General features: G+C 55.0%; 1 long non-coding RNA gene across 1 annotated transcript; it reads right to left on the reverse strand.

Moving 5' to 3' along the window:
* Nucleotides 1–2,252: 2,252 nt before the first annotated feature.
* Nucleotides 2,253–5,804, reverse strand: LOC135320742 (uncharacterized). Its single transcript, XR_010380019.1, has 2 exons — nt 5,731–5,804; nt 2,253–4,162 (listed from the first exon to the last, which is right to left on the reverse strand). It is a non-coding gene; the product is annotated as an uncharacterized LOC135320742 (long non-coding RNA).
* Nucleotides 5,805–10,296: the final 4,492 nt, after the last annotated feature.

Genomic DNA, 10,296 nt, shown 5'->3' on the forward strand with positions numbered 1-10,296 from the left:
TGCCCTCCATGCGCCTGCATGGGGGTGGGGAGTGGGGCTGGAGCCTGTGTGTGTGACTGACATCTCAGGCACGTGGGCCTGGAGGGGTGTGCGAGGCTGTGATGCTGGGCTGAGAGGCTGTGACCTGACCAAGGCCACACAGCCCATCTTGGGGCCCAGGGCCCCACCCTTGCTTCCAGGCCTGTCACCAATCAGCTGGGGTGTCCCTTGCCATGACACAGGGCTTGGAGTCCTGACCCTAAGGGCCCCACAACTTCCCTCAGGAGGAGGGGTCTCTGGGGCAGGAGGAGGTGGCTGGGCTTGGCATTGGGAGGGGGGAGCAGGGAATCCAAGGGGGTGAGCATGGCTCTGGAGTTTGTGGGTGACCATCAGCAGTGAGGTGAGGGGAGTAAGAAGGGCCTCCTCACCAGGACTGAGTTTGTCACCCCGGCCAAGGGAGCCACTCTTCTGCACGAGGGCCAATTTAGAAAAATGTGGAAAACCAAGTTTCAGGCTCCATGGTAGATAAGTCCCATTCCAGACGGAAATAGCAGGATGTGACCCCGTAAAAAGTGGTGAGCGCACATGAGCCATCGCCTCGCCCAGAAAGGAATTCCCCCGAGAGCCAGAGCTCACCCCACACCCACCCAGGGGCCTGGGAGGCCTGGAGTGATGGCCCTGCTGGGGTCCCACTACCCAGGAAGATGGGGAGAAGGGCCGCTGGTCATACAGTCGAGGCCCAAGGAGGGGAAGAGACCTGCCCAGGTCACCCAGCACAGGAGGGCAGTCGGGTGGGACCCAGGACTTCGGGCTTGTCACAGGCCCCCTTCTTAGGAAAGGGGCACAGGCCTGCCTGGGAAAGAAGCATCGGGTAAGTGAATAACCCTGCAGACAGGGGCAAGTTGGCTGGCTGGCCGAGCCTCAGTTTCCCCTCTGTGGAACAGGGGACGGGACGGCGCCTGCTCACAGGGTCTCTGTGAAGCTAGAGATGGTGCTGCTGTGGTGCTGGGGAGAGCCCTCCTGGTCCTCCTTAACTTGGAAGTGGCCGGAGGGCCCTTCCTGAGGGCCGATGGTGCCTGTCTAGCTGGGCGGGCTGCTGGTCCCTGTGGCCCTGACAGTGGCAGCTACACGGCTTATTGAAGGATGGGCCAACTCCCCTTCCCAGGCACCCTGGCCCATCGTCCCCCACCATGCACCCTGGGCTGGCTCCCTCTTTCCTTCCTGCCTCCTCTTGTCTCTGCTTCCCCCCACCTGGTGTCCCTCTCTTGTCACCTCCTGTCCCTCTCTAGGACTTGACCCCCACCTTTCTCTCTCTCACTCACACACTGTCTCTCCCTGCGTGTGTCTTTCTCTGCCTCTCCCCCAGGCCCTCAGGCCCTGAGCTCAGGTCTAGCCCTGTCCAGGGCCACAGAGCCACAGGGCCACATCTCTCCCAGCACTCCCACCCTCACAGCGATGTTCCAGCTCCAGCTCTGCTCACAGTGGAGGAGCCCGGTTACAGAGCTGCTCCTGCTGGCATTTGCTGCTGCATCGCTGATCCCCCCCACTTCCCGGGCAGCGCAGCAGTCTCACCTTGACCTGTTTGTGGCCCAGCCTGGACCCCAGAGCTGCTGCAGGGCTGGCTGCCTCCCCCACCTGGAAGGAGGGAGGGCCCCGTGGGCTCCAGGGACAGCTGGTGCAGAATGGAGTGGGCTCTTTTTATGCCCAACACCTTCTCCCTGGCAGTGGTGGCACCCCAACCACTTACCCTGCCCCGCCCACCTCAGAGTCGGGAGGCTGTGGGAGGATGAAGGGCTCTCATGGGGCCCACTGAGAGCACTACCGCCCTCAGCCCCCCTCAGGGTCTGCCTGGAGCCGGGGCTGCTGTGCAGCTGATGCAGGGCGGGGGTACGGGCCTGGTCAGTGCAGGGCCTCTCGCTGGATGCCCATGGCCTCCCTGCACCTCATCCGTTCCTCACCATGAGACACGGCCACTTCATTCTGGTCATCTAGCTCATGACCGGACACCCCTGTGACTGACAGGCCCCACATGCCCAGTGAGTGTTTACGGACTGAAGCAGCACAGCCATCACTAGATCTAGACACAGGCTGTACCCACCACCCAGGAGGAGCCCCGGGGCCCCTGTGGTCACTGCTGCCCTGAAGGGGTAACCTTGCATCTGCCTTGTCATCTTAGTTCCTGCTGGTTTGTGAGTTGTGTGCCCGTGAATCACTGCGTGCCCTCAAGAGGGTGTGACCACTAGTCCTCAAGGAAGCAGACACTGACACAGAGAGAACTGTGACAATTTCATTAGGGGTGACAATAGGAGAGAACAGCAGAGGGGGCAGGTTGGAGCAGGGAAACATTCGGGCTGTAATGCACCTCTGACATCTTCTCTAAACACATAATTGCCACAGCTGAGGGGCCCCTTCAGTTGGCAAATGGACTGTGCTGTAAGGCAAAAGGAGTTATTTATTTTAATAGGATCTTATTTTTTCCTGATTTTGTCTTCTCTAATGTATGTATGGCCTCTGACAGACACTGTAGTCTGTGTGTGCATCTCCGTGTCTATACAGAATGAAAATAATTATTTTCACATCTCAGACACAGATCTCAAAATGTGCACATTCTCATTATTATATTTCCTTCTTTAACTAGTAAGACCTAATATTTAATAGAAGAAAGGGACCTTTTGCCTTATGTTTAAAGCAGAGAATGGTAAGCTCTGGGCCTGAGCTCTTATATCTTCAGTTTAATTTAATGTACTTCCTAAGGTCTCTTTTGATAATTCTGTGTGCAGACACTTTCTTTTAAACTATGAGAATGCTGAGTGAGAAATATGTCCCAGTCATTTTGCAAAACAATGTGTGTGCTTGACCCAACCCTCCTCACAATGATGTCAGGGACCAGCGTTACCCCCCGGCTCACAGAGAACAACACTGAGACCCTGTGGGGGCCACACTGAGTCTTGGTGTTAGGGGATGAACTGCAAGAACTCAAAGAATCAGAAATTGGATCTTGTGACATAAATGTGGAGATGCCAAGCTGACAGTGGGCATGGTGACAGGAGGGAGCAGGGGTGTAGGGACAGGGGTCCTACATGGTGTCTCCTGATCACCCCTGACTTCCCCCAAAGAACCTGCCTCATGCTGAAGGGCAAGGCACCTGCTCAGCTGATCTAAATCCTGCCTGCACTTTTCAAATCACTGGGGCAAAAGAAAACTTCAGCCACACAAATTACCCTGAAAAAAACAAGCTAAATTTCAGTTTCTCTGATATCCAGAGATTTCATCCAGACCCAGAACTTTCAGAAACCCAAGAGAACAATCATCTTTATATGAGGTTGTGAACTGAGGGCTTTCTGAAGGCACTGGGTTCTGAAGGGGATACGTGCATGGCTGCACTGAGTCCCCTGCACACACAAGTGGCTCTGAGTGGACCTCACGCCGCATTCACACGGCCCACCTGAGCTGCCCGCACTGCCAGGAGTGACCTTCCAGCTCCATCTGAGTGAACCCAACAAACGCCCACTGGGCAGCCCTTCAATTTCTTTCTTCCCCTCCACACCATCTTATTCACTCCTGTGTGGCTCACGTGTCCCTCTTCTGCACTCTGAGGCCCTGCACGGGCACATCTGCTATGGTGACAAGCTGTCTGCTGTGAATGTCTCTCTCCCTCACTCGATCCCTTACCCCTCAAGGCAACCTCATGAGCCCCTGAAGTTAGGGGTGTGCTTCACCCCTCACAGAGCACATCACATGGTCCATGCAAGAGGAACATCTGCCAAACTGGGACTTCAAATTCATTTGATATTCTGTCAAAAGTCTATTCTGTTCTATACAAGAGACATCTGCTTCCCAGGTCAGGATGGGGAAATGACACAGTCCATCAGATGTGTGTGCTGCGAAGCTAGACAGACGTCACAATGTCCCAAGTCAGATTTCCTCAGGCATCGCAAGGCCCTGGAGTGCCATCTCCCCTTCTGCAAAGACTCGAAAAGGGAGCAGAAGCACATGCTCTCATCTTAACGAGTGCTGTAACCGGTGGTGGTGGGGGTGGCAGAGGGTGAGACCGCATAGGCAACAACAGAGGTGGGGGTGGTGGTGATGAATAGCCTCTGAGAAGTGACGCTGGGTGTCCCATCGGGTGAGGCACACCAAGTGGTCCTGCACAAGTACCGGGACATCGGGAATCCACAGTGACCTGCAGAACAGAAGAGAGAGCTGTGTTGGATGACAGACAAAAGGAACAACACCTACAGAACCTGAAACAAAATGCAGCAGCTGTCAGCATCGGGCACCCTCCCCTTTACCGGGTGCCCAGACAGCAGCACAGGGCCACACACTCGACCTTGGGGATAAAAAAATGTTGCCACATGACACCGCCGGTGTCTGTAAGTGGAGGAAGGTGAGAGTCCTGCCTGAGATGATGTAAAGAGGTTCCAGCAAATTGATAAAGTAGGACCTCCCAAACAGGAAGAAACTCTATGCAGGACAACACACACTGACATATCCCCAGCTCCACAGAAGCATGGTCTGCAAGAACCAGAAACACAGAGAAAGAAAGGAAGTGAAGGCCAGGTTTTCCACATTGAATCAGAGCCGCACCTGGGTACTTGCTCTATCTGCAGGACCCTGCCAGGTCCTCTCAGCCCCTCTTCACAAAGGGCCTTCCTCCGCCCCGCAGGGGCTGCCCCTGGGCGCAAAGAGCCCTGGGGAGCTGGGCATCCCGGAGTTCTGCGGCGGAGCTGGCCAAGGGCTCCTGAGGGGACAAGGCTGTCCTCAGAAGGGACTCAGGCTCCGCTACAATCATCCCTATCCTCAGGGACGTCTGGATTTTACGTTCGCTACGGAACGCACCCTACCTGCGTGGTACGGGAGAGTGACGTGTGGAGTCTCAACCCCACAACTGACACCAAAGGGACTGTACAAGCTCGTGCGTAAAACCCCACGGAGTGCCATGAGACCGACGAGCAGCTCTGACAGCTTCCAGGGCAGGCCGTACCCGGCGCAGGGTGGGGGACAAACACAAGGTATGCACTCTGGTACGCATCGGAATTCCCCCGTAGGGAAGGAGGCATTTTCACGGCGGGCTCTTTCCCTTCCAGCCTCTATTCCTTACTACAAACGCACCATCTCCGAGAGCCAGGCTTTTCTGCCCAGAGTACAACTGGAGGCAGCGGCCAAGGCACACTTACCTCCCGAGAAAAGACAGTGATGGGCTGTGACGTTTACCACACCCAGGAAGACTCAAAGTTGCAGAAAGCACACCGTACAAAGCTGGAGGGAGGGCTTTGCCCCTTTTCCAGTTACCAGGATCTGAATGGACATTCTAAACAGGAGAATCACCTGGCCTGAGCCGGGAAACCAGTCAAAAGAACGACGACACAGAAATCCGTCTCAGTGACCCAGGAGCAACCCCAGGTGCAAGAGGTCAGGAAGGAGTCAGCCGAGCCAGGAGAAGTCAGTGTGGAGCGAGGGCTCACCCTCCTAACGCTGTTTCGAGAAACCCACAGTCAAAGTCTGCGGGCCCCGGATCCTAAGCACTCCCTCATGGCTCCGGCAGGCACCAGCCAAGGCGACGGGCTCCCAGGAGAAGCAGCCCACTGGCTCCTGGGCAAGAGTTTTGAGTCTGAAAAAGGCAGCGACACGCCACGCCAGACCCGTCACAGGACACACAGGCTGCAGACGAGGCCAGGAACGGCTGCCGGGAGAACGGGAAGATCACCTTTCTCAGGACGAGGTCCAACAGAGCATGACCACCCCACTTACCTGGGCCTCCGGGGCCGCCGCAGGTGGGCGGGCGCTGCCAGGACACACCGGAGCCGCGCCAGGTACCGCGTCGGCTAAAAACCACAGAAAAGAATGGAGGATTAGGCTTTCCTGCGAAGACACTGATGAAGCGAAACAAAACCTTTGCGCCTTCCTTCCTTCCTTCCTTCCAAGTATCACACTCGTTTCTTGGAGGAACTGGATACTGACCCCAGGAACTCCTGCATGCTAAGCCCGCATTCTCTCTACTGCTGAGCTACATATACCCTTTCCCACAGAGCACACTAGTTTCTAGGCACGGAGAACAAGAAATGCCAGCCACGTTCACTAACTTACACAGTGTATAATAAGCTCCGTGTGCTCCACCAACAGAGGTCAGTGTTTTATGATCCGTCAGCTCCTGCGGAGCCACTTCTACAGTCACAGTAGCATACTACGGTTTTGTAATTTTGGGCTTAGTCGCCCCTTCCTAGAAACACAAAACAAGATAAATCAGGAACCGAACTTCAGAAAATGTGCATACGCTTAGTCAGTCAGGTAGACAACAGTTATTTACCGAAGCTATTAGAACATAAGCCCTATCCTGGGAGAAGCTGGCGGTACAAGTAAAAGGCAGATTCTCCTCTCTGTTCTGCCAGAGGCACAGGATCCATGAAAACAAATCAGCACAGAAAAGTTTCAACAGCTCTACAACTGAGGTGAACGGGTACAGTAACGCCACAAAGGACAGGAGAGTCCGCTGAACGTGGATAACTCAGGGAATGCTTGGAAGACCGCACTGTTTCTTAAAAGAGAGATCCAGCGCAGAGTGGGGATGTGGAGGGGTTTTGGGGAAGGGCAGCCTGAGTAAAAGGAGCAGGTGGGAAACAGCATAAAGCATTAAGGGAACTAGACCACTGTTACTGGCGGTGGAATGGGAAGACAAAACATGCTGCCTTGAAAATGATACATCACTTAATTAATTTCAAGTGAGGACGGCTAAAACAAGAACCAACTCCAACATACACCTAACTTTCGCAGGGATGAATTTCTTTTCAATATCCTCTAATAAACTGTAAGGGAAAGACCCTGAAAAAAAGAATGCCCACACAGACTCTGGTTTCACTAGGTGAGTCTGGAAATTGGACACAAGTGCATTATCCAGTCCTACGGCATTAAGCACAGAATCACATCCTAAACTGTAAGTTAAAAGCATAAGTCAAAAATTCCCATCAGCAGATGCAAACGTGAAATGCACACTCACACCAACCCCCGGTTTATGTCTCAGAATCCCCTGGTACTTATATAGTCACACAAGGTCATTAACAACAAGAGACTGTACCTCATCCCAGGAAGATTCTCTTCCTCTCTCTTCTGTAAAGTGGCGCACTGACACACCATCTGTAAAATGTAGTTACAGGTACATTAATAAGAATATTCACGAATGTATATTAAAACCACCATTTGCATCTATCTCCGTTCGTGGATGTGTCAAAACAAAAGTGGCAGAAAAGACTTTCAAAGAATTAGAGCATTTTCTGAAAAAAATGCTTAAGTCACGGTTGGGATATATTTCAAACCAAGTAGTAAGAGGAAAACACGTAAAAAGAATGGATATGGAAGTTGGGTTTGCGCAATATGTATTTCTAACATTTGAAGTTTGCTCTTGTTTTTGTTTTTCCTTTTCTTCTGTTTTTAATTGGAGGTACTGGGAATGAGCACACGGAATTCGGCATGCTAAGCAAGCATTCTATTTACCACTAACATATGTCCTTCCCCGAGTCAACTGGCTTCTCGGCATAGATAAAATAAAAGACAAAACACTCTTTCACGGTTCACTGCCTTACAAACATGTTAGTTTGCTGAAGCGCAAAAGATCTTTGAGGCCTTCTTCCCCGTATCACACTAAGTCTCACATCAGACCGAGTGGGAGACAGGTCTCAGGACCCTTGACTGAAGAGACCACAGGCCCCGTGTTCGGGTGTTTCTTCCATAACCGATCATCGGCTGTGGAAGGTCAGGGCTCCACTCGCTGCAGACAGTGACAGGGACGGGCTTGTCCTACAGGGAGCCCGGAACGTGGTGTCTGTTGAAGGCCCGTGTGCAGAATCGACACGTCTGCCCTCCGTCAGAGGACCCTCTTTCCCTCTAAAACAGACACCTCCCTCCCCAGGGCAGGACGGGGAAGACGCGGTCCATCAAGTGCATCTGCTAAGGGACCAGAGGGACACGGCCATGAGCCTAGTCACGGCCGCCCGTACACGGGGAAGCCCCGGAGAGTGATCTGCCCTTCTTCTTCAGTGACTCAAGGAAGAAACAGAGGACACTGCTTTCCTCTCTCCGAGCGGAGCAGATGGCTGTGGGGGGCGAGGTTGCACAGGGCACCAAGGTGGACCAGGTGCAGTTGCCCAGCTGGGCGACGACGGGCCGCACCCGGGGCAGTCCACGCAGGCTGGTCCTCGGAAAGGTTGGGGCCCTCCGGCCCACGGGGTGACCTGCAGGACAGAAGGGAGGGCTGAGTTGGATGACAGACAAAATCCCCAACACAGACAAGAGCTGCAACCCAACGCATCATCCGTCGGCCCCGGGCACCCTCCCCTCCACCGGGTGCCCAGAGAGCAGCACGGTGCAACAAGCTCCGCCCAGCCCTCTGGGGCCTGCCTGCAGCCTGGGCCGCACAGGGGGACACGGGGATAAGACCCTGAAGCCGCACGTCGCCGCCGCAGCTGTCTCCAAGTGGAGGAAGCCAAGGGTCCTCCTGCCCGAGAGACTGCACACAGAGCTTCCAGCACACGGGCAAACTAGCGCCTTACCAACTGCCAGCCGCTCTGGGCGGGACGGCCCTCCCCGCCATCTACACCAGCTCCACAAAAGTTTGCCTGGCGCGGTCCAGGAACATGGAAACGGGACGGACGTGAAGAGCTCATTCTCCACACGAGCAAGCAGAGCCGCACCAGGGTCACCGCTCTGCCTGCAGGGCTCTGCCTGCAGGACCCTGCCAGGCCCTCTCTGCCCCTCCTCACAAAGGGCCCTCCTCCGCCCCGCAGGGGCTGCCGCTGGGCGCAAAGAGCCCTGGGGAGCTGGGCATCACGGAGTCCTGCGGTGGAGCTGGCCAAGGGCTCCTGAGGGGACAAGGCTGTCTTCAGAAGGGACTCAGGCTCCGCTACAATCATCCCTATCCTCAGGGACGTCTGGATTTACGTTCGCTAAGGAAAGCACCCTACCTGCGTGCTACGGGAGAGTGACGTGGGGAGTCTCAACCCCACACCTGACACCAAAGGGACTGTACCAGCTCGTGCGCAAAACCCCACGGTGTGCCATGATACCGACGAGCAGCTCTGACAGCTTCCAGGGCAGGCCGGACCCGGCGCAGGGTGGGGGACAAACACAAGGTATGCACTCTGGTGCGCATCGGAATTCCCCCGCAGGGAAGGAGGCATTTTCATGGTGGGCTCTTTCCCTTCCAGCCTCTATTCCCTACTACAAACGCACAATCTCCGAGAGACAGGCTTTTCTGCCCAGAGTACAACAGGAGGCAGCGGCCAAGTCACACATAGCCCCCGAGAAAAGACAGTGGCTGGCTGTGACGTTTACCACACCCAGGAAGACTCAAAGTTGCACAAAGCACACCGTACAAAGCTGGAGGGAGGGCTTTGCCCCTTTTCCAGTTACCAGGATCTGAATGGACATTCTAAACAGCAGAATCACCTGGCCTGAGCCGGGAAACCAGTCAAAAGAACGACGACACAGAAATCCGTCTCAGTGACCCAGGAGCAACCCCAGGTGCAGGAGGTCAGGAAGGAGTCAGCCGAGCCAGGAGAAGTCAGTGTGGAGTGAGGGCTCACCCTCCTCACGCTGTTTCGAGAAACCCACAGTCAAAGTCTGCGGGCCCCGGCTCCTAAGCACTCCCTCATGGCTCCTGCAGGCACCAGCCAAGGCGACGGGCTCCCAGGAGAAGCAGCCCACTGGCTCCTGGGCAAGAGTTTTGAGTCTGAAAAAGGCAGCGACACGCCACGCCAGACCCGTCACAGGACACACAGGCTGCAGACGAGGCCAGGAACGGCTGCCGGGAGAACGGGAAGATCACCTTTCCCAGGACGAGGTCCAACAGAGCATGACCACCCCACTTACCTGGGCCTCCGGGACCGCCGCAGGTGGGCGAGCGCTGCCGGGACACACCGGAGCCACGCCAGATCCCGCGTCGGCTAAAAACCACAGAAAAGAATGGAGGATTAGGCTTTCCTGCGAAGACACTGCTGAAGCGAAACAAAACCTTTGCGCCTTCCTTCCTTCCTTCCTTCCACGTATCACACTCGTTTCTTGGAGGAACTGGATACTGACCCCAGGAACTCCTGCATGCTAAGCCCGCATTCTCTCTACTGCAGAGCTACATATACCCTTTCCCCAAGAGCACACTAGTTTCTAGGCACGGAGAACAAGAAATGCCAGCCACGTTCACTAACTTACCCAGTGTATAATAAGCTCCGTGTGCTCCACCAACAGAGGTCAGTGTTTTATGATCCGTCAGCTCCTGCGGAGCCACTTCTACAGTCCCAGTAGCATACTACGGTTTTGTAATTTTGGGCT

This window comes from Camelus dromedarius, unplaced genomic scaffold (genome assembly GCF_036321535.1).
Source record: "Camelus dromedarius isolate mCamDro1 unplaced genomic scaffold, mCamDro1.pat HAP1_SCAFFOLD_114, whole genome shotgun sequence".
Taxonomy (NCBI): Eukaryota; Metazoa; Chordata; class Mammalia; order Artiodactyla; family Camelidae; genus Camelus; species Camelus dromedarius.